Raw genomic sequence first — 15,351 nt, forward strand, 5'->3', positions numbered from 1 at the left:
AGTTCTTTGTGTGTCAAGGCTAGGAACCTTTGTCTTTTGTATATTTTGTGGTATATTTGCTATACAGAAATATTTAATTTTTATACAGTTAAATCTACAAATTTGTTCATGGTTTTGGTTGTTGGTGCAATATTTAGGACAGCCTTTCCTAATCATGAACTTAAATTTTCTCTTAGATATTTTGTGGACTTACTTTTTACATCTTATTTTTTAATCTAGCCAGAATTTAATGTGGTATAGGATAGGAGGAAAGAATCCAAATCAGTACGTTTCTGGGTGCCACATTCTGCCCAACCTCCACATATAGGGAATACTACTTCTACTGTATACCAAATAATAGTGTGGAGGGGTTTTCTGTCCTTTCCCACTCATCTATTTGTCTATTTTCATCCGCAGGACCATATGCTGTTTTAATTAATACTGCCTTGTAGTATATTGCATGCCTGGCAGTGCTGGTCTGTTCTCATCATTTTTCTTTTTCAAAGCTATTTATATGAATCTTTTTTCTGGTTTTCTTTCTTTCAAAAGTGAGAGTATGGGGTGAGGGATAACTTCTAAAAGTGTGGCAGTCATATGCATGATAAAGTGTGTGTGTTTTTAAAAGATCAGTCTCACAACTTTATAGCTACACTTGGTTCATTTCCACACCAAATAGGGTTATTCTGGTGCTTAAAGTCAAGCATGCTCGATCTGTCACTAGACTTATTATATCCTGTTTGCTAAGAACCTTGGTGAGAGGTTTTCCTCATTCTGTCTGCATGAAAAGGCAATATAGGGTAGTGGTTGAGAGCACAGGATGTAGCTGTGTGACCTTGGGAAGGGATCTAACCTCTCTGAGCCTCCATGTCCACACTCACAACAGAGGGGTGACAATGCACTAACTCATAACCTGCAAACTGCATGTGGAAGGCTCTCAGAAGAGTGGCTGGCATAGAGTAAATACTCTGAAAGTTAACTAGTACCATCATGTCCCCATGGTCTCGTCATTCCAGCAGTTTGCTGATATGTCTTAACTTGGAAGAGGGACACCGAAAGGAAGCCATTAAATTAGGAAACACAAGTTACATAAAATAAAATTTCACAAGCCTTTGCAAATGTTTATAGGGATGAGTAGTTGTCATTAAGTCTTTATTCCTCGTGGTGTCCAGGGTGCTGGTATTTAAAGCAAGCTGTGGCCTGGCCAGAGAGGGGGCCACGTGCTGTCAGAGGGTGGCTTACCACATGAGGATCCTGAACCAGCCAGATCATCTGAACCCACTGCAGATTCTACTTCGGGCCTTTGTCTTGGCCTTTGTCAATGCTGTCAGCTCCGGACTCACTTCTGACTTCCCTTACTGCTCTCCCTCCCCATTCTGTTGAGAGCAGATCTCCTCGCCTGCCAGCAGAGAATCTGAGCCTGGGGATGAGCCTGAGCTCTGAAGTCAGACGTTGGATCAAAATCCCAGCTCTACTACAAACCACCGCAGTATTAGAACTGGGGTTTTTCTTCAGCTGAAAAATAGGGATGTTATACCTTTCCTGCCAGGTTACCATGGGGATTAGGCGACAATAACACATATAAGAGCATTTTATGGAGTGACAGGCATAGAATAGGTGCTCAATAAAGGTTACTGCATCAATAAAAAATGTTGGATTCTAAGTAGCAGAAAACCCAATTCAAACTGGCTTAAACAATAAAGGACAATTATTGGCTTATATAATTGGAGACTGAAGATCAAGTTGGGCTTCAGGAACAGTTTGATTCAGTAGCGTATACCATCAAGGATTTTTTCATTGTTCATTATTTCCTCTCCCTTCACCCTGCCCTTCCCAGAATCAAACTCATCTTAAGGTAGTCTCCCTCTTATGGTCCCCAAAATGGCTACAAGTATCCAGAGAGAAAAAAAGAGATTACCCCCAGAAATTTCCCCAGATGCCTGAGGAAGAGCTCTTCTGGAAACCCCCAGCAAACTTCTCTTCTTGTAGCTCTGTAGTCAGAATGGGGTCACAGTCCTGTCCCCGAAGAAATAACTATGGCCAGAAGATGAGATTGAGCACACCAGCTTCGGTCTGGGCCACAGGCCCTATGTATAGAGTCACCTCTTTGCTGTTGCTAGAACTGTGTAGAGGCAGGGTGCAAACTGGACCAAACACCAGAGTAATTACCAGGAGAAGGGGCAATGGATTTGGAGGAACTACTGCAGTGCCCACCCTCATGTAGAGCACAGATGAGTAGGTAGGCAGGTTTCCACTGAAACTTGAGACCGGGAAAACAGCAATAATAACAATAACAATAATAATGTACATAGTTTCTCTTTACAGTTAGTAGTAAAAATAGCATTTTCAAAGTACAAAAGTATTCTTGTTCCACAGCACTGGAGTAGTAGATATTTGGATGTGTGCCGAAAGCCAACGATCAAGTCATTGGCACAATTGGTATTTTCTTTCAGACTCACTCAATGCCTGGGACCTTTCTCTTTAGGCGGCTCCCTTTCTCTCTGCCTCTTTCTGCTTCCCCTTCCTCCTCTGTTTACACTTTATTACCCTCAAGTACCTGGGGAAAAACCTACAAGAGGAGGGACAGTGTGGGCTCAAGGCCCGAGTGAGCCCTGGTTCCTTCTCAGCCCATGCCTGCTGCTGAGTAAAGCCTGGTCTCCCAAAGGGTTCAATGGCAGAGCCCAAATGGCCCCTTCATGCCTCCAGGTTGCTAAGCAACAAACACTTCAACTTTGGAAATCTTTATCCACACCGGATATATTATCCTGGCAAATTGGACTTTCAGATCTGGCAGCAATGGAAAGAGTAACTTCTTTTTTTTTTTTTTTTTTTTTTTTTTAAATAGAGACAATTTAGATGATTTCAAAGACATCTGGTCTCTTTTTCCAGCGATGTAGGACTCTTCTCTTTCACTAAGCACATTGGATCCAAACACTTCACGTGTACAAAAACACAAGGTCCCTGAAGAAACAAGTGTCTCAGTGGCAAAAGTGGACTCATAAAAAAGTACTGCCAGTTGGAAAGGCCTGGAACCCTCTAGGGCAACAGCTCCAGGGCGCATGTCCTTTTCTCTTCCCTCTAGTTGAAGCTTCTTTTAACTTGGTTTCCCCCAAGGACTCTTTCTTCTATCTCTTATTCTCTTGGTTGCTGACTCCCTTCCTGTCTTCTTTTTGTCTTTATCTTTCTCCCCCTTTTCCTCATTCCCACCTTTGTCTCTGCAAACTTCTACCCAGCCTTCTGTCTTCCTTTCCATCCTTCCTTCTCCCAAGTCCAGATGACACAAGGACAAAAGGCACCTGAATGGCTTATGGCCAGGGGCTCTTCAACTTTCTGCCCCACCACCTTGCTGGGGCGTAGAGTTGATCATTTCCCTTTCCTTCCTAAATCATAGTTGGGGTAATCTCAGGGCAGAATCTCTTGGCCCTAAGTCCTTCAAAAAATTTTTTTCAAGACAAACCCAAACACCAAAATACCTTCTCCACCTGTTTGCTAATATCTAGAATTCTTCCAACAGAGAACATTACATTCCACAATTAAAGACCAAATTTCAGACATAAATAATAAACAACTCACATCTGGGCAGCTCTTAACAGTTTTCCAAACATGTCCAGCTGTTTTCAACCAATTCCCTCATTTGACCCCCACAATAATCTGGAAATTGAAGCATTATTTTACTCTTACCTCCGTTTAAAAATGAGGAAACTGAGGCTCGGAAGATGTTAAGTAACTTTCCAAAAGTTGCTCTAGCCCAGTTCTGTCTGCTGCTAACATCCGTATTCCACCTCACTTCTCTAAGAGGGAACCATCATAAGCTGACATGAGGAGGAATCTTCCTCTAATTTCTTCAGACCCAAGATGTACTCCCCCTTCCCCAATTCCTAGCTCCCAGAGATCTTTCATTTGTGGTATTGCTGTGGAACCTGTCGGTGGGGTATGCTGCCACCAGATGGCAGATAATACTCTGGTTTAACGTAAGCTCCAGAGTTTTACCATTACTATGAGACTCAAGTGTTTCTCTATGTTTTACCATTTTATAATCAAAATTATGGTTCACTAAAGAATAGGTTAAGCATAGCAGTATCCACATGTATGTAGAGGATACACAAATGACATATACTTAGAGGAATAAGTATGCAGGCTGATGATATGTCTATTGAAATGCTCATTGGTTGTTAACAAGCACAACTCAGTCTAATTCTGCACACAAAGTCACAGCCTACTTCAAGTTTCCAAGATGTTGGCCATGGCACTCTAGGGTCACTGCCTTCCCATCCTGGCCATTCATTCTCCAAACACTAGCACAATAGAAGTCAGAATGGTTCTCAAACCTAAGAGTACCTCTGAATCACTGGGAGGACTAGTTCAAGCACAAATGTCCAGGTCTCCATTCCGGAGTTTCTGACGCACTAGGTGTGGAGCCAGAGCTGTGAATTTACATTTCTTTTCTTTTTTTAATGTTTTATTTATTTTTGAGACAGAGCATGAGTGGGGGAGGGGCAGAGAGAGAGGGAGACACAGAATCCAAAGCAGGCTCCAGGCTCTGAGCTGTCAGCACAGAGCCTGATGCGGGGCTTGAACTCACAGACTGTGAGATCATGACCTGAGCCGAAGTCGGACGCCCAACCGACTAAGCTACCCAGGTGCCCCAACTTCTTTTTTTTTAATGTTTATTTTATTTCTGAGACAGAGAGAAACAGAGCATGAGTGGGGGAGGGGCAGAGAGAAAGGGAGACACAGAATCCGAAGCAGGCTCCAGGCTCTGAGCTGTCAGCACACAGCCTGACATGGAGCTTGAACTTGTCAACTGCGAGATCACGATCTGAGCCAAAGTCGGACGCTCAACCGACTGAGCCACCCAGGTGCCCCTGTGAATTCACATTTCTAACAAATTCCCAGGTGATGCTGATGCCACTAGTCTGGGGACCACATTTTGGGAGCCACTGGACTGTGGCAAGCCACCCTGTCTGGCTCTCATGCTTCCCTCCTTTCCCCTCACCTCTTGCCAGCATCCTGGAGGAAGGAGTGTGAGCCCCAAGGCCTCCCAGCCACAGCCTGGGGTCTCATTGTGAGCAATTAATCACAGGCCTTACGTGCTGTTCCTGACACCAAACATTGTGCCACTTTCGATCATATTTTCGCTGCTAAGTGCTGCCTTCTGATCAGATATTCTGTGGTATCGATGCCTGTCAGAAGTCTGTGTCCTTTGTGTCTCACTATTATAATGATAGAAAATGCTAGCATTTATGAAAGCTGCCCACACTGAGGGAAGTGTTGATTCATTGCCTCATCTAATCCTCACAATGATTCTATGAGAAAGATACCATCATTACCACCCTTGTGTAGATGGGAAGGCAGAGGAGCCAGATTATAAAACCACGAAGCTACAGAGCCTGGACTAAATGCCAGCTTCCCTTCAGAACATAAGCTCTCTCAGCCACTGTAGATACTGATTCCAAGTTTTCAATTTGGATACTAAAAGTTGGATTCTGGCTCCCTCAAGTCAGTTTCTTCTGGTTCCTACAGCTTCTAGTCATAGCATTAGCCTCACTGGTCCATGTCCCAGCCCACCAGCCAGTCAGGATGCCCCTCAGAGTCTCCTGTCGAAATTCACTGCCTCAGTCCACCATACCGCCATACTGGATGCAGGGGAAACAGACGTGCAGGCCCTAAGTGTCTTCCAGAGAGTCTTAGGCAACAAACATAGATTCAAATGTATTCCCCAGGCGGTACTTTCTAAGGCAGGGATGTGGAATCAGACACTTTATAATGAGCTTCTACAAATGTTATGTTGGTGAGTTGAAACAGCATCATAAGAACTTCTCACTTATTTATGAAAGAGCTATGCAAACATTGTGAAAGAAGAAAGTGAGGTGGAGGAGGGTGGGAGGGAGAAAGGAGGGAGGGATAAAGGGGAGGAGCAAGGGACAGAGGGAGGAAACAAGGGAAGAAGGGGGCTAGGAGGAAGGGAGGGAGAGAAGGAGGAGGAGGAGGGAAGGAGGAAAGAAAGGAAGGAGAAAGGGAAGGAGAGAAGGAGGGAGAAAGGGAGAGAGGAAGGAAGGGAGGAAAGAGGAGGGGAGAGAGATAAAGAAGCAACCTAGGAGAAAACATAACAAAAGAGCAACAGGAAATCTTCATAGCCTTCCAGGTTATAGAACATCTTAGTAAGAGTATAAATTCAGGAACAGAAGCTCTGAGAGACAAGATAATGAGGTTGAAGACAAATTAGGAGATGGAGGATCTAGAGAAACAAACTGAGGACACAAACCACATCACTACAGAACTAATATGAAAATTAGAGCAAGTGGGGCATCAGGGAGGCTCAGTCGGTTGGATGTCTGACTTTGGCTCAGGTCATGATTTCACCGTTCGTGAGTTCGAGCCCCGTGTCAGGCTCTGTGCTGACAGCTCGGAGCCTGGAGCCTGCTTCGGATTCTGTGTCTCCCTTTCTCTACCCCTACCCCGCTTGTGCTTTGTCTCTGTCTCTGTCCCTCTCTCTCAAAAATAAATAAATGTAAAAAAAAATTAGAGCAAGTAACAGGTATATTTCACTGAAAATGAATTAGATGGATAGGAGCTTGAGATAATCACAGTAAATGTAGATTAAAACAACGGTATTAAAAACAAGTACAGGGAAACTAATAGATTTTTTTAAAGCCTAGTAAATAAAAAAAAAGTTTCCAAACCCAAAGGTAAAATTTTTTAAATTTTCTAAATAAATTAAAAACTTGCAAAAGCAAATTGAAAGATACACCATGTTCCAGGAAAATTTAATACAGACAACTCAAAATAGAGGTATGTAAGTTTAAAAAAAATGACACTGCAAACATTTAATCAGCAAAAGCAAATCATTTCAAGGGGTTAAAATCAAGCTGGCTTCAGCTTTCTCCACAGCAACATTTAAGGCCAAAAGACAGTGTTCACAATAAGAGAGAGAAAATGTACCCCAGGTGTTACAACCGCACAAGAGTGTTGTTAAATATAAAAAGCAATAGACTTTCTCGAAGCTGAGAAATCAGTAATACGGCCCCCTTCTTGAACAAAACTATGTGACAGTGACATTCAGGCAATTAAGAAATAAAGAAAAAAAATAACTTAGGGACAGAAACATCATGAAGGTGCACTAGTGGTAAGCAGTAGGTCTAGTTAATATTTATAGTGGTAATAAACACTATCTTCAATGAAGCTCGCCCTAACTGCCTTATTTACTATGGCAATACGTGCCCACTCCACTCTATTCCAGTATTCTGGACCTCCCTTTGTCTGCTTTACTTTTTGCTTTTGTTCTACAGCATGTATGATTTCCTAATACACCGTATGTTTTACTCTTTTGCGGTTTAGCTGCCCCTACCCCACTTACCCTACCTACAAGGTAAGTCATGGGAGCTGGAATTGAACGGTTGCATGAAATATGGGAACTATTCTAGTTAGAGGGCAGACAGAGCTGTAAGTCTGAACAATGTACAAATAATCATATAACTAACAAAATCCAAATTTTGTGGAGAGGGGAGCTGAGAACGTGTGAGGGTGTTAATGTCTTTATCTTCCACAGCCCAAACGTTATTGCTATTAACATTGAAACATGGTTTCAGAAGACATGATGACTGCCATCTCTTGTTGCTTTCTATAATCACTTCCATCGACCTTGAAAGGACTTTTCATGAAATACTACCCTATGGTAAAGAAGCATGTATTCAATAATCTACAGTTTTCTTTGGTATATTTTCTTCTGTTAAATTCCAGGAAAGTTAAAGGGAATACTTCATATTTTACAATAGTATTTAGAGTTATGATTTCATTTTTATTAAAATTTTTTTTAGATATTTATTTTTCTATCTATGTATACAAATACAAAGACAACAGTGATGATGTTTGCTTATTCTCAATATATGTTAAGAGTATTATTATTTGGGTTATTTTACTATTTTCATTTCTAAACTTTTCTCTATTTAAATTTTTTTTAAGTTTATTAATTTATTTTGAGAGAGAGAGAAAGACAGCAGGGGAGGGGCAGAAAGAAAGACGGAGAGAAAGAATCCCAAGCAGGTGCTGCGCTGTCAGCACAAAGCTCAATGCGGGGCTCGATCTCACAAACTGTGAGATCATGACCTCGTTGGAAACCAAGAGTCAGATCCTTGACCAACTGAGGCACCCAGATGCCCCTAAACTTTTCTCTATTATATTAGTTGTTTATTAGGAGCATGAACATATCTTTCTTTTTTCAAATACAATTGAATGACTTCCCTTTGTTTTAAAAAAGTAAGAGAAAAACTAGAAGCATATATGTCATGGAGATAGACACAGAAATATAGAGACAGATAGAGACACATCAGATAGAGATACAGGTATAGATGTTTAGCACCCGCGGTGGAAATAACAGAACTCAAGCCTTAACCTTGAGTTAATATACCTTTCTTTCTGTCTACCAGAACTCCTCTGTGGACTTGCCAGATGGAAGGAAGGAAATTAAAGCTGACTGGAGAACCCGCTAGGTGCTTTGCCATAAACTTTTGGTTAAGTCTGTAGGGTAGGAATAGTCTCATTATTTTAGAGAAAATGAAGAACTTGAAGTTCACATAGGTTGTGACTTGCCTGATGTTGTCTAGTAGGAGGGATGGCAATAATAATGGCAAGAACCACACACTGAGTACATACAGTCAGGCTCCATACTCAGCATATCTGCGAAGAATCCCTTTTAACCCTCACAACAGCCTGTGGCGCTAGCAATTTTTACTCTTATTTTTGAAACGTAATTCAGAGCAAATTGTATGGCCAAACGTCACACAGCTAGAAGGCAGCAGTGTCAGGAATGGAGCTCAGGTCTGTTCCACACCCACACCCACGCTATTTCCTCTGCACCGTGGTCCTTGTAGGCTGAAAGAGGAGTGGCCTGTGCTGGTCACTGGGATCTAACAGAGAGTCAGGCTCTCGCTGGGGGGCTCTGCCACCAGCCAGTCATGAATCCCCTTGTCCCCTCCTGGGTGTCCTTGCTGAGCTGAACAGGCAAAAAGGAGCACCGGTGATTTCCTGAGATGGCTCCAAGTCCAGTCTGGGACTCAGCCCCAGAGCTCAGGCCCCATCTCAGCAGGCCATTCTTGGATGGCTCAGACACAATAAACACTCAGTCAGGACACAGTACTGGGTTATGGTCCGTGGGAATGCAGACAATGGCTATTTCAAATGAGTGTCAGGAGATCTGGATTCCAAGTCCACTTCTACCATTCCTTTGTGGTTTGACCCTGGGGTAATCACTTGATGTCTCTGAGCCTCATTTGTCCCATCACTACAATGAAAGGGTTTCGCTACTGGACAATTCCCAAAGTCTCCAGCTCAATACTTCTCTAATTTAGTCAGAGAATAACGTCCTCTCTTTGGAAGGGTCTGGGTGTTTGGCAGCAAGCTTCCCTTTGAAAGAGCAAAATGGCAGCCAGGGAGCCAAGCCAGCAAGGGGCAGGAGAGCCTAGATTATCCCCAGATGGGAAAAGAGTAACTTTAAGGAAACAAGTCTTTGAGGCTATAGGAAGGGTCTCTGTTGTAGGCCTTTGCTTTCTCCCCAGGTGGGTCTTGGCAGCTGGACCACAGGCCTTTATGAGATTATCTGTTAATCATGGCCTGGGCATGAGCACTCAAGAGGTGTCACATGCAGAATGAGATGCTTTTTTATGATGCAGTAAAAGAGAGGAAATCGCCTTGGCCTCTTGCCTCGTCTTGCATTCAGTAAAGAAGCAGGCAGGCTGAGCCAGCCTCCCATGGGTGAGGGCCCTGAGAGCTCAGAATTTCCACCCAAGGGCTGCCATTTCATTAGAGTGCTACAGGGAGGGGCTGCGGCAGGGGGGAAAGAGAGATAGCCCCCACCCCCCGACTCTCACCCCACTCCAGACGTTTAGGAGAGGCCGGGGATTGCTGAAATCCACCGACAATGAAAGTTTAGAAGAGCTAGGGTCACACACACTACATTAGTAACATTATATACTCATAACCACAGAGTAAATCACTGGCCCCACTTGGGACAGGAATTTCTCTCCGAATGCTATTATGGCAACAATCTATTATATTTTCTCTGAAAAGTAGATTGTGCCCAGAACTACTGTTCCTCCCAATGACCACTCCCACTCACTGTCAGGGTCACTAGTGATGATTTTTACCCCAAAGATAAAACAGAGGATTCAACCACCAGGGCCATGGAAGCATCATAAGAATTAAAGCAATCGAGTTAACAGTGATCTGGTAACTTTACCTGTATTAACTTATTTAATCCTTATAATAATGCAGATTCAACCCAACAAAAATTAAGTTGATAATATCATCCCCCCTCATTTTATAGATGAGAACACCGAGTCCCAGAGATGCTAAGCAACATGCCCAAGGTCACACAGCTAGTTGGTGACAGCGCCAGGATGACCTCTCTGTGTGCACCTTTACTGCTCCCATATCTGCTTGTCATAATTTACCGTTCATTCTAAGTATAGGTCTCCGGGTCCTCCCTCCTTCAAGAATGGTCTTTAATCTTAACACCTGTAGTGGAAGCCATTCTCTCTCTCCCTCAAGATGTTAGGAAGAAACCTTCTGCTCTTTGCTTCACCCTCTCCTAAGCTCCCTGCCAGGGGACTGGCGGTTTGGGTGAGAATGTTGACTTCCACTGGTCCATCCCTTTGTAACAGGAAGTGATGGGGGCTTCACTGGCTAGGACTCTGTATGGTTATTGTTTTCCTCATACTGCAGAGGAGGAATCTGAGGCTCAGAGGATGCAGACATCGTGTCCATGGTACCCACGTCAGAAACCGTTAAAGTAGCCAGCAGACACGAAATCAGACTTCTCGCCACCAAACTCTGCTTAGAAGACATGAACCACAACCCGCAGGCCTCCTGAGAACCTGGTGAGTCCCGCCCATCCCAGTACCTTCATTGGGAGGAGAGAGCGGAGGAGGTGAAGGTGACAGGGTGGCCTTCAGGACTCTGACCCTGAGGTGGGGGCAGGGGCTCTCTCTTCCCTGAGACCAGCACTTCCAGACCTAGAGTTCCACAGTCCACAGGTTATTCACCTGTGGTGACTAACAGGTGACTCCTGTCTATCCATTGGTGTCAAGGACCAAGAGCCTGTGATCCAAAGTGGGTCATCTTGAAGCCATGGTTTATATCTTTGCCAGAGAAGCTCAAATACAGCTGCTGCAGATTCCCATTCTGCTGGGGCGCCTGAGTGGCTCAGTCGGTTAAGCATCCAACTCTTGGTTTTGACTTGTCTCATGGTTCCTGGGTTCGAGTTCTGTGCCGTCAGCAGGGCTGACAGAATCCTGCTTGGGATTCTCTCTCCCTCTCTCTCTGCCCTTCCCCCATTCCCTCTGTCTCTCTCTCTCAAAAATAAATAAACTTAAAAAAATTCCCATTCTGCTACTGCTTTTGTGCAAAAGTCAATCTGTTTCCTGGGGCTAGAGGTGGCAAGGCACAGAGTTTGATTTTGGAGAAGGAGAATCAAGAATTAAGACTAAAGAAAGATACTTTCAGGCAGTATAGAAAAGGTGGGAAGTGTGGCACTTTTGCTTAGACCCTGCAAGGCACATTTCTCCCTGGATTAGTTATGTCACCACGGTCTCCTCCTACATCTGTCCTGGCCTCTGTGCCAGCTTCCTCCTAGCCCATTGTCCACACTCTTTTCTCCAGCCTTGTTAAACTTCGCTTTCAAGGCTGCTGCTTCTTCTCCTTCACCCCCTCCTCCCCCTCCTCCGCCTGTCCCTCCTCCCCCTCCCACTCCTCCTCCTCCTTTCCTTCTCCTCCTTCTTTTTTTCTCCTCCTCCTCCTCTTCCTCCTTCTTTTCTGGTCACCTTTCTCATTGCCTGAAATACCTACCCTTCCTTCTCTTCAGCTGCTTATTTCTTATTTGTCTTCCAAAGGCCAGGTAGGCACAGCCATCACCTACTCCAGGAAGCCTTCCCTGATCCATACTGTTGTCTTTGTTCCCAAGGCACTCAATGCCCATTCAGACAGCACTCCTATGCTGTACTGCCATTCTATCTATACTGATTCACAAAAAGAAATCTTTAAAAAAAAATTTTAACGTTTTTATTTATTTTTGAGACAGAGAGAGACAGAGCATGAGCAGGGGAGGGTCAGAGAGAGAGGGAGACACAGAATCCGAAACAGGCTCCAGGCTCTGAGCTGTCAGCCCAGAGCCCGATGCGGGGCTCAAACTCACGGACGAGATCATGACCTGAGCCGAAGTCGGATGCCCAACTGACTGAGCCACCCAGGCGCCCCTGATTCACAAAAAGAAATCTTAAGATGGGTTGTTAAGAGCATGGAATCTACAACTTGACATGTGTAAGCCAAGTCAACCAGAGGGGACACTTTTTCAAAATTTCATAGGCCCCAATATTTCAAGAACTCCTCTAATCTCCATCCAATTCTATTCCTCCCATTACCATCGTGACCTAAGGGAGAGGGAAAGAGGTGTTATCATTAACACTAATGCTGTACCTGCTTTTAATGTTCTACATAGGTTGGCTTCCTTATCACCTCATGTCATGCATCAAACATCCTGAATTACCTAAAACTTTATATCTATACGCATATACATATACCACTACAACAGCCTGGCACTGGCCAATCAGAACTGATGCTGGCCTGTCAAGCAAGGTCCTGGGCTCTGGTATGACAGACATTTCCTTTTTTCTTGCTGATTCGTGGGAGATGCAGGTCCAGGGGGAGGTCACAGTGTCAGGTGCAGGGGGTGGTTGGGGAGGAGTCTGGTCCATGTGACAGTTGCTATTTACTAACCAGTACAGAAATATTCTAATATTTTAACCGCAGTTAATCAGAAATGACAGCCTTGCAGATATTATAGATCAGAAAGGGATTTAAACACTCATCTGATCTCACCATTATTTACTGAGGCTCTAACTGATCCCAAGCTATGGTGCCCACAGACTATTAGGATCTATGACATTTCCAAACTGTTTCAGATTTTTCTTTAAGGAGACAATGTCAGAGAAGTGGGGGAGTAGATTTTCCTCTATTTTTGTTTGTCTATTGGACTTTCTTCTTTCTTTATTTTGAGAGAGAGAGAGAGAGAGAGAGAGAGAGAGAGCGCACAAGTGGGGGAGGAGTAGAGAGAGGAAAGACAGAGAATCCCAAGCAGGCTCCGTGCATCTGCACAGAGCCAACAACAATGCAGAGCTCGATCCCATGATTGTGAGATCATGACCTGAGCTAAAACCAAGAGTTGGAAGCTTAACCAACTGAGCCACCAAGGAGCCCCTGGACTTTCTTCTTTCCTCGTATGTTCTCTTTTTCTTGGAGGATGGACTTTGAATTCCCAAGATTACTCTGATTATGTTATTTCCACTCATGATAATTGTGTGTTCCAAAAATACCCATGCTTTTCAGTTACTTTTAAATTAAAGAATACATGTACACATTCTTATTGTAAAAGCTAAGACTACACAGATAAAAAGAAGCCCCCTTTAGCCATCCTTCCTCCTGCCCAACTCTTCTCCCACCCCCAAGGTAACCACTTTGATCTGTGTCCTTCCATAGTCTCAATAGGGATCTAGACACACATGTGTGCATATAGGAAAATAATGGTTTTGCTGTAGTGTGTGCTTTTGTTTTGTTTTTACCTGGCATTACACTAACTATTCTGCAATTTGTTTTGTTTACTTAAAAATATGTTTTGAAGATCTTTCATCTACCTCATTCTTGTCATCTCTGGCTTGAATCCCATTGATTAGATGTCTCATAATTTACTTAACCATCCTCCAGATGGGCATGCCTGTGGGTTCATTTTTCACTATCACAGACACCATTTCCACAAGCATTCTTGAACATAGGGCTTTGCATACTTGTATTTTTTTTGTTTGGTTTGGTTTGGTTTGGTTTGCAGTAGAATCTTAGAAGTTCCCTTTTTGGGTAAAAAGCTATGCACATCTTCACGTTTTATATCGATATTCTCTTCTACCAGGACTGCATAATAGTACCTGTTTCCCCAAACCCTTACCAAAACTAGATGTCATCATTATTTAATTTTCCTTAATGTGACGGATAAAGCATGATTCCTCTTTATTATTTTAATTTGTATTTCCTCATGATTAGTGAAGCTGAGCATCTTTTCATGAGTTTAGAGGTCATTTCTCTGTCTATGGACTACCCACTTGTATCCTGTGGTAGGCAGACTTCTAAGTGGCCCCAATGGTCCTCATCCCTTGGTATTCATGCCTTTATATAATCTCCTTCCCTTAATGTCCCAGTGACTTGTTTCTAATGAATAGAAACGACAAAGATGATAGTCTGTCATTTCCAATGTTAGGTTACAGAAGACAGTGACTAACATCTTGTTAGCACTCTCTCTCTCTTTTCCTGGCTCTTCCTCAGTCTGACGAAATAAGATGTCACGTATTTAGCTGTCTTGTGGAGAAGCCCACATGGCCAACAGCCAACAGCCAATGAGGAACAGAATCTCATCAACGATCATGTGAATGAGCTTGGAAACGGTTCCTTCCCCAAGTCGAGCTTAAGATGACTACAGCCCCAGCCAGCACCTTCACTGCAGCCTGGGAGAGATCTTGAGCAAGGAGCCCCAGCGAAGCCATGCCTGCATGCCTGACCTACCCAAGCAGTGAGAAAATGTTTTAAGCCACTAAATTGGGGGGATAATTCGTTATGTGGCAATAGATCATTAATGTATATCCTTTGCCCATGTTTTTTTTTTAATTTTTTGATTTGTAGACATTCTATACAATACAGTTGAAAAGTCCTTTGTGTGTGATACATGTCACAACTATTTTCTACTAATCTTTTGCTTACTATTAATTTTGTTTACTTGTGTATTTTATTATACAGACTTCAAAGTTTTGATGTCTTCAAATCATTTATTTGAATTTCATTTGAAAGATTTCATGCACATCTTTTCTTCTATGGCTTTTAAATTTCAAGTCTTGTTTAAAAAGGTCTTCACTCCCTCAGAGTCGTAAACATATATTTGTTTATTTCTTTCTCCTAACCTCCAATGTAAGTTCCATGAGGGCAGGGGCTCTGAGCCTTGCTCCTCTCCGGATCCACAGTCCCTCAGTATAGTGCCTCGCAAGGAGCTGGCATTCAGGAAGGCTTGAAGGCCTTCCATGCAGACACACTGTGCAAGTGTGTATTCCCTTCTCTTAGTAAATTCTCCCTGGTGTCTTCTATCCATTCCTGGGTTGAAGTGTGTGCCTATCTTTGCTTGCTCTTTGCTAAGACAGAGAACAGATACCCTTCCGGCCCCTTCTGCGTCTTTCTTCCTGTCACCCCCAACAAGCACATGAGCGCACACACTCCTCTAAAACTCCACAGTCTTGACACTAAATATTGCTGGTAGGGTGTTGAAGATCTCACACTTTCTAAAAGGAAAAA

The 15,351-nt window shown here is 43.4% G+C and overlaps 1 long non-coding RNA gene across 1 annotated transcript; it reads left to right on the top strand.

Annotated features, from left to right (window-relative positions):
- Positions 1-7,313: 7,313 nt before the first annotated feature.
- On the top strand, positions 7,314-15,083 carry LOC131488732 (uncharacterized). The gene is made up of 3 exons (XR_009250271.1): positions 7,314-7,345; positions 10,696-10,850; positions 14,338-15,083. It is a non-coding gene; the product is annotated as an uncharacterized LOC131488732 (long non-coding RNA).
- Positions 15,084-15,351: the final 268 nt, after the last annotated feature.

The sequence above is a fragment of the Neofelis nebulosa genome, chromosome 10, assembly GCF_028018385.1.
Source record: "Neofelis nebulosa isolate mNeoNeb1 chromosome 10, mNeoNeb1.pri, whole genome shotgun sequence".
Taxonomy (NCBI): Eukaryota; Metazoa; Chordata; class Mammalia; order Carnivora; family Felidae; genus Neofelis; species Neofelis nebulosa.